At 45.2% G+C, this 15876-nt stretch overlaps 1 protein-coding gene across 1 annotated transcript in view; it reads left to right on the forward strand.

Moving 5' to 3' along the window:
- RFTN1 (raftlin, lipid raft linker 1) overlaps positions 1 to 15876 on the forward strand; it is a 194732-nt gene that overhangs the window by 116014 nt on the left and 62842 nt on the right. The window lies entirely within an intron of this gene.

Consider the following 15876-nt stretch of genomic DNA (forward strand, 5'->3'; position numbering starts at 1 on the left):
TTAATTATCATGTTTATTATTTCCCATGTCTTTTTTTCCGTGCCGGGAAGAGCGGGGGTCATGTATTACAGGAGTCCCCAACCCCCGGGGCAGCAGCTGGTTAGGAACCGGGCCGCACAGCAGGAGGTGAGCGCCTGGGCGAGTGAGCGAAGCCTCATCTGCCGCTCCCCATTGCTCCCCATTGCTCGCATTACCGCCTGAGCCATCCCTCCCCCCGCCCCCGCCACGAAACCGGCCCCTGGTGCCAGAAAGGTTGGGGACCAATGATATAGTAGATGCGCAATGAATATTTATGCAATGACGGAGCGAGACCCCGTGGATTCCCGAGGCTTGAAAGGTATCAGAACTGTATAGGGACAGAGGTTTTTGGAGGTGAGGCAGGGGACACCAAGTTGACGGACACTCACGTGTTTTCTCCTTCCTGTCACTTGCGGTCGCTTTTGTCTGTGCTTGGGGGTGGTCGAAACTTGTTGAGTCAGCCCTCCCTGGAAGTGACTTGGGAGGGTTATAATGTCACCCGATTCCCCTTCATTCTTCCCACCAGACGTGTTTACAAATATGGAATTTGCTGTTCTCACCAGGGAAGTTTCCAAAGTGGCATGTATGGCATGCAAAAATTATATATCTTTTATGGGAGGGGAACATGTTGTGAGTGCTAATTATGTGCTGTCAGTGAACACATGTGGTAGCTGACGGGTTTACAGCCCAGTTGAACTTTCCCATCTGGGTTGTTCGGAGGTGCTGAGCATCCCTGCTCAGTGAGACCTCCTGTCTGCTGATATGTCTGGGATCTAGCACAGATAACGAGTGTGGGAATTTGGCCTGACCTCTTGGCACGTGGAGGGTGGAGTGTCTCGTCTGAGAGATGGAGTTTATCCTGGCGGGTGGCTCTTTCCCCCAAACTGGAAGGTTTCAATTTTATTGCTGGATATTATGTGGAATCTTTTCGGAGGGTTTTGAGAGCCGGTGTGACAGGGTTACAACCCATGCAAGGTTTTCCCCTCTTCTTCTTTTGGGAGAATTCCCGTTCAAAGAGCCCGATTCCATTAGGACCAGTTAGCAGTGTTGAGGATGGCTTGGGGAGGGGGTAGGGAGGGGCTGCTTACCAAGTACTCAATTCCTGAAACCAACTTGCCTCTTCCAGGAGAAATTTGGAACTTTGAAAGCCCAGTTCCAGAATTGTCCCCTGATTCCACTAAAAGAAGCTTACTGCTTAACGAATCATGGGCCGGCATTTAGGAGGGACACATCATTTTCACAAATTTTTGGTTCTCTTATGTGTCAAATGAGTTTTTGCACGTCCGTCATCTTGAATATTCTGTGATTGTGTGGTCAACCTGACTTTTAAATTATTTCTCCCTCATTATCAAAAAAAAATTATTGATTAATTCTGGTTTTTAATGGTGGCGTGCTGAATTCCAGTGCCACGTGCCCTCATTTTGTGAATCTTGCTGGGCACATCTTAGTATTCCCTGTGATCTTCATCTAGTAAATCAATGTTTGTTGACTGACAATGATTTTTGTCTTCCCCCTTAACTAATAACTGTGATTGGAGTTCGGTACAAGAGCTATTATTTTCCTTTTTTAAAGCTAAAAGTAAATATTGCCTTTTAACACTCCAATGGAAAAAAAAATCTGTTGTAAGGAAAATCTAAATGATTCACTTATGACTTCTTAAGTGTTTAAAAGACTGAAAAATAAGATAGATGACCATTTTGTGAGTGGTGCTGTAATCTGTAGAAGTATGTTTGGACCAATGGCCCACATATTCTAATAACTATTATAAATCTAGCCTAAGCAATAAGAGAAAATAGGCTAAACCAAGGTTTCCCATCTAATTAATTACTTCCCAGTATATGTGTCCATTCTGTTAGCCTTATAGCAGCATTCCTAGGTACTGAAAAGGTCGCTGTGGAGGATGGCTAGTAGGGATGTTATTGTTTGGGATAGCAGGGATGTTATTGGTGCGGTAGTAGACAGCTTGCTTTTTTCCAGCTTTATTGAGATATAATTGACAAATAACATTGCGTAAGTTTAAGGTGTACAACGTGATGATTTGAGATATTGTTAAATGACTACCACGTTAATCCAAAGTTACCATTTCCCATGTGTGCTGAAAATATTAACATCTACTCCTTTAGCAAATTTCAATTATACAACACATACAGTATTGTTAACTACAGTCATCGTGGTGTCCATTACATCCTCAGAATGTATTCATCTTACAACTGGAAGTTCGTACCCTTTGACCAACATGTCCCTATTTCCCCTGCCCCCCTAGCTCCTGGTAAGCACCATTCTACTCTACATTTCTTTGAGTTTGACGTTTTTAGATTCTACATATGAGTGATATCATCCAGTATTTGCCTTTCTTTGTCTGACTTATTTCACTTTGCACAATGCCTTCCAGGTCCATCCATGTTGTTGCAAGTGGCAGGATCGGCTTCTTTTTCATGGTTGAATAATGTTCCATTGTACACACATACCACCCTTCCTTTAAGTAGGGACGTTATCGTTGGCAGTGATAGGGATGCTATTGGTGGGGATAGTAAGGATGTTATTGGTGGGGTGATAAGGACGTTATTGAGTGCAGTATACCTGAAGAGACAGAAAAACTTTAAAAGAAAGTGTTTAAATATATTCTTGGTAGAAATAAATTTAGCTTTTGATGGAACTCTTCATCGTTCAGTTGGGGTGGAAACTTTATTTCAAAGACTTCCCATTTTGAATGAGAGATGCTGTGGCCACTCTGACCTCTGAGACGCTCCCCGGAGGGCAAGGGAAGATTCTCTTTATGACACCTTAAGGATACAGATGGATTTTTTCCCAAAGCCTCAAGCACAGGGTTTCTCGGTGACTTTTTCCGAGTCTGATGGTGCCTGGGAACGTGGGCATCGTCCTGTGGCGTTCCTAAACAGTAAGACATAATCACTAATTCATGTGCTGCGCGTTTGTAACACGTGATAAACAAGAACCGAGCCTCCGTGTGCCTACGGTTTTGCTCAGCCAGTTAATAATGTAAGGCACGCTGCGGGGGCCGTGCTTACCTCTGGGGGCCCGCCTGTGCCACCAGTTCAGATGCATCGTCACAAACTGAGAGGCTAATTACAAATTACTCTTACCTCTTTATTAAAACAGGTCCCTAGAGGCCCACTCCCTGGAAGTGTTCGTGTTATCCTTGTTTACATTTCCACATGTTTGAGAGCGCCCCTAACAGCATCCTTTATAAAGACTGTGGATTTGACTTTAAGAAAGTACTGCAGTCTGGTATCTTCCCATAGGTATGAATTAGTGAGGATTACTGTATTTTAAGAGAATGTCTATTGCTGTGTCACAAACCACCCCCAAACATAGTGGTTTACAGTGACACCATTCATTGAATTTGCTCACAAATGTGCAACTTGGGCAGGACTTGGCAAGGCAGCTAATCTTTGCTCTACATGGTATGCTCTGGTCAGCGGCTGGGGAATCCACTTTCAAGATGGTGCACTCAGGGCTTCCCTGGTGGCGCGGTAGTTGAGAGTCCGCCTCCCGATGCAGGGGACGCGGGTTCGTGCCCTGGTCTGGGAGGATTCCACATGCCGCGGAGCGGCTGGGCCCGTGAGCCATGGCCGCTGAGCCTGCGCGTCCGGAGCCTGTGCTCCGCAATGGGAGAGGCCACGACAGTGAGAGGCCTGTGTACCACAAAAAAAAAAAAAGATGGTGCACCCATACCACTGGCGAGTAGTTGCTGGCTACAGGCCTCTCCATAGACTGCTTGGGCTTCCTCAAAACATGGCTGGGTTCTTCGCCCAAAACAAACTGGAAGTTCATGGAAATTTTATGACCAGGCCTCAAAAGTTACACAGTCTCCTTTTCACTTTACTCATTGGTCAAGGGCCATACTGGTCCAAGGAAACACATATAGATTCCACCTCTTGTCGGGGGAGTGACAAGCTTCCAGGCTGTCATGTGGGATGAGAGATATCTTTGGAAAATACAACCTGCCACAGACATGAATTCAGACATGCTATGTTCATTTACTAGGGGAGAAATTTGAGACCATTTGGGGCTCATATGGAATACAGAAAAAATAAAAATGAAGGCAAGAAGTGGAAATAAGGAGTTGAGTATTGAATATAAGGGTTATTGGGTATTGGAAATCATCTTTAAGTGTAATTCTCAGCAGTTGTAAATGGAAAGTCCTCTCCCCCAAAAAACAACCACCCTATTTGTTACGCAAAGAGATCACATATCTTCCCGAGATCTGAAACTCTCAGATCATTTTCATCTTCTAGAAAAACCATCCCAGGGTTCTCCAGGGTATTTACAAAAAGAACAAGAAAACATTCATTTCTTTAGCACACTGTAATGGAAACCATCCCCAAGTACTTAGTTTCACTGCTCTGTTTACTGTGAGGGTTTCAAATGCCATTAGGACTGTGTTATATTTTTGCTGGTCTGGAGTCATGGGGACAGAAAAGGGTTTTTTTTTTTTTTTTTTTAACTAAGGGTTAAAACTAGGACAGCATTGGTCCAACAGCGCCAGCTCAACATTTTGTTAAAGTGCCTTTCATTAATGTTCTGGAGGCCTATGTAAATCAGGCAATGGTGGGGAAAAAAAAAGTCATGGATTCTGGATGTTAACGCAGCAATGTGGTGTGAAGGGAAACATCTGCTCCTGATTAAACTTCTTTAAACTCAGGTTCTTTTGCCTCAGTCACTTAACTGTGGTGCTGAGATTTGAGTTCCATGAAGACTCTCAAACACGTTTTCCAGAACATTACCAGGAGTCTTAATAAGCCCTTGAGGTTCTTTGCCCCCAAGCTTATAATTCCAGGGTCACTGCTATTACCAAAGGATAAAATTGGGGCTGTCAGCATCAGCAGTTCCAGGATTCTAGATTCTAGCTGGTTCTTTTTTTCTTTTTTCTTTTCTTTTCTTTTCTTTTCTTCTCTTTTTTCTTTTCCTTCCCCTCCCCTCCCCTCCCCTCCCCTCCCCTCCCCTCCCCTCCCCTCCCCTCCCCTCCCCTTCCCTCCCCTCCCCTTCCCTCCCCTCCCCTCCCCTCCCCTCCCCTTCCTTCCCCTCCCCTCCCCTCCCCTCCCCTCCCCTTCCCTCCCCCCTCCCCTCCCCTCCCCTCCCCTTCCCTCCCCTCCCCTCCCCTCCCCTCCCCTTCCCTCCCCTCCCCTCCCCTCCCCTTCCCTCCCCTTCCCTCCCCCTTCCCCTTCCCTCCCCTCCCCTCCCCCCTCCCCCCTCCCCTCCCCCTTCCCCTTCCCTCCCCTCCCCTCCCCCCTCCCCTCCCCTCCCCTTTTCTTTTCTTTTCTTTTCTGGAAATGCACTGTCTTAGGCAGTGCCTTTTGAAAGAAGGCCCAGTGGAATGCCCAGTTATGAGGCATTTTTTTACTGTGATGACAAGTACTGATATTAACGAATTGTTTGCCTCTGCATATTTTCCTTCTCCTGAGGGGAAGATTGACCTGGTTTGTTACGAGATGAACTGGAAACCCAAGGACTGCCAGGTACCTGCAGCCTCAGTTTTCTTCACTGTTAAAAATGATACAAGTAGCGAACAATGTGCACATTTCACAATCTCAAATGAGTGTATTTGTAAAACATTATTGGCCCCAGATGGATATTTCCTGAAACTGTAGACTCATAGAAGTTTCCTTTCAGAAGTAACCTCAGATTCTGCAAATTTGATCTCCTGACTGTTCACTGCTTGCATAAACATTTACTGAGTACTTACCAGGGACCAGGAACTGTTTCAGATGCTGGGGACAAAGCAGGGGACAACACAGACAACACTCCTGCCCTCACGGAGCTCTCATTCAACTGGGAAAGACAGACAATAGTTTAGAAATGTGGAAATAAGTGATACGATGAAAGTTAAACAAAGAGATGTGCTGAAGAGTGACCTGGTGACCATTTTTTAGGTTGGGATGTCAGTGAAGGCCACATGGGAAGAAGGCACCCTGGTGACAAGGAGAAACCGGTCGTGGGGAGGGGAGGGAAACAGCATCCCAAACAGAGGAAGCTGCAGACGCTGAGGCCTCAGATGGGAACGGACTTGGAGTGTAAAATAGCGAAGGTGGGGGAAGTGAAGGAGGCGTGGGGTAGGTCTCACGGGGAAAGACAGGACAGGAGAGCTGGCAGAGGGGGCGGAAGGACTGCAGGACAGCCGAGTCCACTGCCGGTCTAGATGGAAAACCCTGAGCTGTTCTTTTTGTGACCGTGAGTGGACTGGAGGGACCTGACCTTTGTGGGAGGGGCTAGCCAGAGAAAGCCAAGGATGTAAGGGGCAGGAGGGATGGCTGGCGGAGGGAGCGGGTCCCATGCTGGACAGGGAGGGGTGAGGAGAGCTGTCACCTGTGTGTTTGGTACCTTTTAAAAGCAGCTTTCTCGGTCCTCACTGCTGGTCGCGTGTAACGAAGTGACCCTGTGTCTGGGTTAGCTTGGACAGTTTTAGCTCATGCCTGTCGTCACAGACTAATTATTGATAGCTTCACCTTTTGCTTTCAAAAGTGTCAAACTGTTTAAAGTTTGCACGACAGTTTACCAATGTTTCAACACACCAGAATCTCGTGGTGTATCACCTTTTAGTCCTGGACTGCCGTGTCTACTCTGGGTCTCCCGTCTACCTCGCCCATCCTTCCCCATGGCAGGTGTAAGCTCTTCTGGCCTCTCCCACGAGCCCTGCGGTGACTCCCGGGCCCCCAGCCACTCTCTTCGCCTCCCTCCTTTTACCCTTCTCCCCCATCCATACCACATCCTGTGGAAAGATTAATTTTGCTTGGGAAAGGGCTGATTATGTCACTGCTGCCAGAAACCGTGATGGCATCTCATTGCCTCCAGAAAAGAAGTCCAGACTCTAAAGATTCAACACTCTCCAAGATCAAGCCCTGGTATTTCACAGTATAGCTTAGAGTGTAGGACATACTATAGTAAATACACGCTGTATAACAGGTGGGAATATGGACTCTGAGGCCAGACTGACTAGGTTTGAATCCTACCTGCCGTTTGCTAGCTGTGTGCCCTTGGGCAAGCTGTGCAACCTCTCTGTGTCTCAGTTTTCTGATCTGTAACATGGGGATGAGAAAGAATATCTACTGTTATTGTTACAAAAGGATGAAATGAGTTAATCCACGCAAAGCCCTTAGAAGAGCTTTTGGCACATGGTAAGCTCTCGGTAGATGGAAGCTACTGTGATTATGGATTTTTGGTGCAGGACGTTTGTCCTTCTCTGCATAACTTAGGACGCTTTCTTACCTCTTTGCCTTTGCTAGCCTTGTTCCTTCTTGGATTCTTTCCCCCAGACCATTCCGTATGCACATATTCTACCTGTGGGTCAGGTTATTTTACCAACCATGGATTTCAACAGCCACAAGACTGACAAACCGTGAAGTCTGTTGCACATCCTTCGACTTTCCCATGCGACTCTGATGAAAGTCTCTTTAAATGCTTTGCTGACATAAGCTTTTGAGGTTGATTTCTCCATTTTCTTTGTGGGTGTGCACTGGCCCTAGCGGAAACCTGGGGGCATCTTGTAGCCTTGGTGGGAGATGCAGATCCTTCTGAGGACCTGTGACTTGAAGGTCCCTCAGTTTTCCTGCCTGGATGATGCCACGGTCTTTGCTTTTGCTCCAAGATCCTCTTCTGAGCACGTCCATGCAAAGTTCTACTGATGGGCAGACATTGAGGGAGATTAGGGATTTGCAGGGATCGTGCAAATCTGCCAGAGGTGACCCCCGTCTGCCCCAGCTCATGACTCTCTGTTGTGTCCTCCTGATCTGGGTGCCTCTGCTCTGTGTAGGGGAAAGCTTGGGGGTTGGACACTGACTCCAGAAAATATTCCTAAGAAATAATCTTCAATTCTACCTCAGTAAAGCTGGGAAAAGAAATCTTGAGCAGACCCGATGGAGATAAAGATAGCCCGAGAAAAGGAGAAGAATGCTGCATCTCTGCAGACAAAATAACCTGGAGCATTGACACAGGTTCCACTTTGACCAGAACATATCAACACTGTTGTGATTGGTATGGCCTTACTTGCTCAGTTTTGTTCAGCTTAAGTATTGGTTACCTTATATTCTCTTCTTCACGTTAGTACACGTGGGTACTGAACAAATTTCAAATTTTATTTCCCATCAGATGATGTATCTACATGACAGATATTAAATATGTATTTCTTCTGCCCTGAAATTCCTTTTCTTCTGAAAGCTTCTTTGTTCCCACAATCCAGCTCTGTGAATTCCATAGGAGCTACCCTAACAATGGCCAGAGCTGATTGGCCCAGAAGTGGACACCTGACCTAAGCTGAGCCAATCAGAGCCCTTCCCTGAGATCTTTTACTTGTGTGTAGCCAGGAAGTTTTGACATTCTATCTCCAGTGGCTAAGCTATGAGCAGAAAAACTTAGAAGTTGACAATGGCCATAGTTTCTGCCACATGGAGAAAATTGGTCCTGGAAGAGAAAGAAGAATGATGCTAACAAATAAAGAAAAGTAGGGACAAAACCTGGAGCAAGTTTCCTGACAGTGCTGGAGATGCTGGTCCCAGGTCTTCCTAAGATCCTGCTCTGGCCCTACCCTGCTGGTGCTTGCTCTTTGAGACACAATTGGATTGCTCCCCACAGATAGGTCTCTCCTTGCTCACCTCTCTTTTGCATCTCTGATTTAGACTTTTGACATTAGGTTGGGATCTTCTGGTGGGTTGGTTTTCACGGGGCTTTAGAAATTAGTTGAAGATCTTTGAGGGAGCTTAACAGCACACCCCCTCTTAGTTCTGTTGATTTCCCATGAACTACATTTTCAGTGAACAGTGAAATTATAGGCACAATCTGAGTGAAAGAACCGAATCAGTTAACACAGGTAAGGAAGGCCAGTAAAACTCCTTTTGTCAGGACTACCTTCCCTGAACCACCGAAGGATGTATTTGTTCTCTGCTCCTACCCCAGTGTTGGACCCCATCTCTTCCTTTTGCTTTTAAGGGAGTTTACAGTTTTCTAAGTTCTTCCATCATTTCCCAAGCTTCCCACCAAATCACTCCTAATAGCAGAGGAGAATAAAATAGTACCTCTTCCTTCAACCTCAGCCTTGCCAGGGACTTAAGGGGGCAAACAGTGGTCCCTCAAACTGAGCATAGGCAGGTTGAGAAGGAGAGATCACATGGACTCTTCAGAGTCTCTGAGTTGCCCCTTAAGTTAGATCAACACATATTAAACTCAAGGCGTCAGGAATAGTGCCTATTTGCCTCCCCAGCACCTAGTGCCCAGCACATAGTAAATATTGAGTAAGTAGTTAGTGAATGAATAAATGGGTATTATTATCCCCATTTTATAGATTAGGAAACTGAAGCTCAGATAAATCAACTGAGTTGACCAGTAACATAGCTAGTGAATGGCAGGGTTGAGTCCAAAGCTTTAGGTCTCAGACTTCTTGTCTAGGGCTCATTCTGAGACCTCTCAGTCACTGAAAGAGAAAACCACAACACCAGAGGTCTACATGATCTTTCCTTGTGGCCTCATAATGGAGCTAACACACAGCAGCACTTGGTCAAAGTTTCAATTCCTGAGGCAAACTGTTAACACGTCAGAACTAAAGGCAGCTTCAGACTTGAACTAAAACCCATGTTATTTTTGAACCTCCACTTTCAGAAAGTTGGTACGAGAGTTTAGGCGACAGAAGATGAGAAGGGTTGTGTGTGTGTGATAAAATATTCACCGTAAAGACTCATGTGTAACCGTGCAACCCAGAACAGCATCTTTGCGCCTGTTCTTGACATACGGTACATGCCTCTGTTTGTAGGTTCCCTATGTATGGCATGGATCCCCAAAGGCTTTAAAATGTCAGCTGTCATGAAATGGTGGCCCATGAGTTATGAGGAGGGTCACAGTGGGCATTGGTCTGGTCTAGGGTCCATTTGGGATGTTTGTGTGTGTGTCTTGGTCTTGACCCTATATTATATGCATCTGCAGTCATTACTGAAAGCTCTGTTTCCATTGCTCAGTATTTCATATGGTTTATTATGCCCCACAACAGCACTGTCTATCCAGTAGAACTTTCTGTGATGATGGAAATGTTCTATATTTGCACCAAATGTTCTATATTTGCATCCAATACTGTAGTCCCAGCCACAGAGGCTATCGAATACTTGAAATGTGGCTGGTGTGACTGAGGAATTGAATTTTTAATTTTATTTGAATTACTTTAAGTTTAAATAGTCATACTTGGCTAGTGGCTACCATGTTGGATAGTATAGCTCCATATTTTTAAGAGGTCAGTAAGTTTCTGATTCCTAGCACTAATTAGCTCATTATTTATAGGGATTCCAGTAAGTTCATCCTAAAGTTAGAAACTGCTTATAACTTATAGAAATTAAATCTAACAGTTACAGATTTAATTCTTTCACCTGCAAATATGGTGGGGAGATTTCTTTCACCTGGGCAATGGTGACTGCTCTCCACCTTCTTGTACACTTCGGCCTCTCCCTGGGACCTTTAATCAACACCAGATTGAGTCCTTCTTTGTTCCTGTTTGGAGCACATTTCTCTTCCCGCCTTTTGGGAGCTCTTAGCCATGCCTTCCTTTCACACCCACTCCGCTTGGAATTTGGAGACCTCTAGCAGCCTGCCCTGTGTGGTCTTCTTTCCCTCACTCCCTTCACCTGCTTTTCTCCTCTATGACATTTCTCCAGAGAAACAACTCATAGGGTTATCTATCTGTCTATCTGTCTGTCTATATCATGAGACTGGAATTGAGATTGATTTATTTTAAGGAATTGGCTCATGTGATTGTGAGAGCTGGCCAGTCCCAAATCTGCAGGGCCATTTGGCGGGCTAGAGGTTCGGGTGAGAGTGATGTGGCAGCCTTGAGTCTGAAGGTTGAAAACTCAGGCAGATTGTCTGGAGGCAGAATTCCTTCTTCTTTGGAAGATCTCACTCTTTGCTCTTAAGGCCTTCAACTGATTGGGTGAAGCCTACCCACATTATAGAGGGTGATTTGCTTTACTTAAAGTCAATTGACTGTAGATGTTAATCACATCTAAAAATACCTTTACCGCAATTTCTAGGCCAGTGTTGACAACTGGTCACCGTAGTTTATCCAGGTTGACACATAAAATGAACCATGACACCTTCTTCATTAGATTCAGACCAGATTGTCCCGGACTCCCTCTAACCCTTCACCTGTGCCATCTCATATGGCCTGTGGGTAGTCCAGTTCCTACTGACCCGTCAGCAGGAGTCTTTTCTGCTCCTTTTCCTGTGTTACTTATGTCTTTCATTTTTCCCAAACTCAACCCATGTCCCATTTCTCCCAAACTCAACCCATGTCCCATTTCTCCCTAACTGGTTTTACCCTAGTTGATAAATGTACTCTAAACAAATATGTGTATAAGACCAGAAAAAGTATATATTTGCACTCAGACGCAGCAGCATGGTATTCATTTTGAAAGTAGGGTAACAGACAGGACGTCCTAGAGTATCAGGAACTATCCCAATGTCATGCTGTTATCTTTAATCAAAATGATTCTTGAAATATATAACCAAAGATGACATCATTTGCCAACGCATCGAGCCTTTATAGAAATAAAGTTTTCAAAAAGAAAAAATAAATCTTTTTCACATCATGATCTCTGGTTTTAGGTTGGGAAAATATAGTTACCATTGAATCTGTTCTTACTCATCATAGATCAGTTGAATGAAGTCTTGGGTCAGTTGAAAACGTTAATATTTGATGCCTAAACCAGCAATTGTTACTCCTTTAAGCGTTGGGGGTGGGATGGTTTTTAAATGCAGCCAACATGAGAAAAGGTGGATGAGGGTGTATTTCAGTTTAAACTCGTATCCGACTGGGCATCTTGGCACAGTTTGGATCGTGTAATGTGGAAGAGCACTGTCCTGAGGGTGCACCAGTTTGCATTAAGATGCTCAGAGTCAGATCTGGGCTTTGCCATGATCTAATCACAGATGTTAGAGAAACTCTTCGGGCATGCGTGTGACAGTCTGTGGGGAATTCCTTACCCAAAGTGGCTTGGATATTCAGGATTTGATCTTCTGTATGGATTCGATTCCACGATCTTGAAGACCTGGTGTAGCTTGAAGTCATGGTGGTGTCCAGCCGCTGATGAGCCCCTGAAAGTAAAGGGATCTGAGGTGTCTGGAGAACGGGGGAGGGATTCCAGAAACATCGTGGGATAAATCTGGCAGGATGTGGTGAGCAGTTACACAGGGTTACAGAAAGGGAAGAACTGAAGAAGATGCCTTTCCTCCAGTGTGAGGGACAAGGTCCACGGTAGACCCATCAGCTGTGATCATTGGTCATGTATGTCTGAGCTCCAGAGGAAAGTCAGGACTGGAGAGTCCAAATTTGGGAATTATTAACATATGACTAGTGGCTAAGTCCAGGTGAGTAGAGAAGGTTCCCATGGGGAGTTTGGGGTGAGGAGAGCTGGTGGCCAGGGATGAGCCCTGATGAACACCATCTAGTGCCCACCTTTCTGATGTGCGTGAGACTTGCTTAATGAAGGTTAGGAATGACCAAATGAATACATGAGTGAATGAGAAACAAACAGGATTCAGTTTGACAAACACAGTCAAGTGACATTACGAAAAAGAAAAGAAAGACCCTGTTCTAGGATAAGGTAGAAAACCAAAGGCGTCAGGGCCCCTAGGGTCTAGCCAAATATTGATCTTTTTTTTGCAGTACGCGGGCCTCTCACTGTTGTGGCCTCTCCCATTGTGGAGCACAGGCTCCGGACGCGCAGGCTCAGCGGCCATGGCCCACAGGCCCAGCTGCTCCGCGGCATGCGGGATCCTCCCAGACCGGGGCACGAACCCGTGTCCCCTGCATCGGGAGGCGGACTCTCAACCACTGCGCCACCAGGGAAGCCCCTAAATATTGATCTTTATAAAATCTAAATGCGGGTCTTCTAGTTAAAAAAGACTACTCACCCTTTCTGGTAAACAATTTGGCAGCCTGTACCAAGCCTTTGAAAAGCTGATATCCGTTGACCCATTAATTCCACTTCCAGGAATCCACCCCAAGGAAGTAAATAGAGCTGCAGACAAAGATTTGTGCATGAAGGTGTTTCATATTCTTGAGACACACTTTCCCTGGAAGGTTTGCAACGCGGAGGGGGGAGCATCTTTACCATTTAACTTGAGCATCTTTTTAAAAGTTTTGATAGTATTCAGTACTAGGTGCAGGATACCACATTTTCATTAATGTTTAAGATAAAAGATGAGCATTCAAAGAAATCTTGTGCTTTGCCCTCAGACCCTCACCCCTCACCTCCTCTGTCTCAAGAGTTACTATGGGGCTTCCCTGGTGGCGCAGTGGTTGAGAGTCCGCCTGCCGATGCAGGCGACACGGGTTCGTGCCCTGGTCTGGGAGGATCCCACATGCCACGGAGCGGCTGGGCCCATGAGCCATGGCCGCTGGGCCTGCGCGTCCGGAGGCTGTGCTCCGCAGCAGGAAAGGCCACAACGGTGAGAGGCCCGCGTACCGCAAAAAAAAAGAAAAAAAAGAGTTACTATTGTGGGAAAGTTAGGGACCTGTTGCTGTGGGGTAAAGTCAGAGCCTTTGTTGGCTTGGTATTCTGTGACATCGATGGTGTGGCCCTTGTAATTTCCAGTCCAGCCTCATTTCTGTGCACTCCTGGCTTCTCATGTCATGTTCCAGAAATGTTTCTAGAAATTTCTTCAATACTCAGGCTGTTGCACACCATCAAGCCTTTGCCCGTGATGATCCGTCCATCTCTTTACCTGCACTGCCCTGTCCCTTTTTTTCACCTATCTGGTGAACTCCTATTCATCCTTCAAAGCCTCCCACAGATTGGGTCCCCTAATAGGATTTGTTTAGCACGATATTTTGGGGAAAAAATTGAATTTGAATGTTGTCGGTGAGGCATGCACATTCCAGCTCTGCCACACCCCTCACGTCTTCTAGTTGTATTGTGGTCTTACTCCATTTCGTTTATTACAGCCCTGACCTTCTGTGAGAAACGTCTCAGTGTCCCCTTCAGGCAGAAGTAATCTATACCTTTCTATACCTTTATATCCATTATTGCGCTTAGCACCCTCTATGAGAAATTTCTGGAATATTTACTTTTTTCAATTATAAAGGTAATATGCATGCTTATTAGATAAATTTTGAAAAATTACACACAAATATTATACAGCTGTCATACTGTGTCTAAAAAGTGTAGAATCTTGATTTTTTTATATAACATTATAATATAAGCATTATTGTGCCATGTTAGTATAATATTCTTAAAGTCTGTTTACAATAATTGGCTGAATCTTTTGAGAGTCAGGACTCCTATTTTGTATCCCCCAGAACCTAACTGTGATGTTGGTTTGAGCCAGTATAGGGACTTAATAAATGTTTGTTGGAGTCTAGGGCTGAAAAATCAATTGGTCTCCATCCCTACCTTTTAGGAGCTCATTCTGGGAGAGGAGACACATTTCCACTCATTATGTAATATATTCATTCATTCATTCATTCAACAGATACTTATTGATCACCTCCTATATGTCAGACAAATTACTAGCTCGTTACGCTTCTCTCTTCTTGACCAGGAGTCTTTCCTTATTTCGTTTGGGACTGTGAAATCCCTTGCATTTCTCTTTTCGCTTGTGCTGCCAGGAAGCTCAGAGCTATGCTTTGTACATATTACCTTCCCTCAACCTAAGGCCCTTTGGTATAATTATCTCCTCAGTCTTTTCTTTTAAAACTTTTGTGACCTGTATGTTGTTTTAGAAGCTTTCCAAAACAATTTCTAAGAGTAGATAGATATCACAGATTAATGGGTAAAAAATGAATTTTCAGGATGGAAAGGATGACTTTAAGTTTTTTTTTTTAAGTTTTGAAGCATGAATTGAGCCAACCATGGGCATTTGTGTGGGCACGTACATATCCAAGAACTGGATGCTTTGACATGTATCCACTTGACCTTGTACTTAAGAGAATGAACTTGGGCCCAAGCCAGACCTGGCTTTGAACCTGGCTACCCACAGCTTGCTTTATGACTTTAATGTCTCTGGGCCTTAGCATCCTCATCTGAAATGAGGATCGTGATACCATGCAGGGTCATTCAAGGGTTAAGCAAAACAATTTATATGAAGCACATAGTGTAGGGCTTGACACATAGTAGGTCTGTGATAGATGACAATTAATACTGTTGTTATCATTACATCTAGCACAGGCTAGACCTTACAGAAAGACTGGGCTGTACATTCGTGTAGCTGCTCCAGGCCATTTTCTAGAATGGCCAGTGTTGAACTAAAATGACCTCCTGTTTTAAGTTAGGGTGGGTCATCCGGGGAGGGCTGCCAAGGCTTGCTTCTCCTTTAGAGAGTAGCTCTGTGCTGGTATTTCTTACTAATTCTCAAATGACAGGAGAAGATCACTGCAGAAGCCTCGAGATTTTCTGAGGTCATCCACTTGGGAGTCGGTGACTAAGACTCACAGAGCTCTGAGGTCTCCACCTCCTGATTTATTTGTAAAGTGACTTCAGCATTCTTGCCCAGAAAGTCCCCTAAAGCCCATCTTCTAGTTTTGGCCAGCTCTTGCTTGATTTTATTCGGCTACTACTTTCAGTTTGTTTTCCCTTATGACTATTACACTCAATTGCCTGGGGTATATTTTAGGGAGGGGAGCGTTCACGGGGTACAGAGCTCAGTGTGGCCATCCGTCCCCCATCTTGAGGCTTAGGAGGTGAGAAGGTGCCACCTGTTACCTGGACTGGATGGTGGATGCAGAGTCATGGGTCAGCCCAAGGTGATGCCCGTGGGCTGGGTGTGGACTGATATCCTCAGATGTCCCCTCTTGCGGGGCTGCGTGTGTCAGCTTTTGCGCGGTGGTGATTCTCCCCACCTCTGCCCTTCTCTGCCAAAACAATT

This window comes from Phocoena phocoena, chromosome 4, assembly GCF_963924675.1.
Source record: "Phocoena phocoena chromosome 4, mPhoPho1.1, whole genome shotgun sequence".
Classification (NCBI taxonomy): domain Eukaryota; kingdom Metazoa; phylum Chordata; class Mammalia; order Artiodactyla; family Phocoenidae; genus Phocoena; species Phocoena phocoena.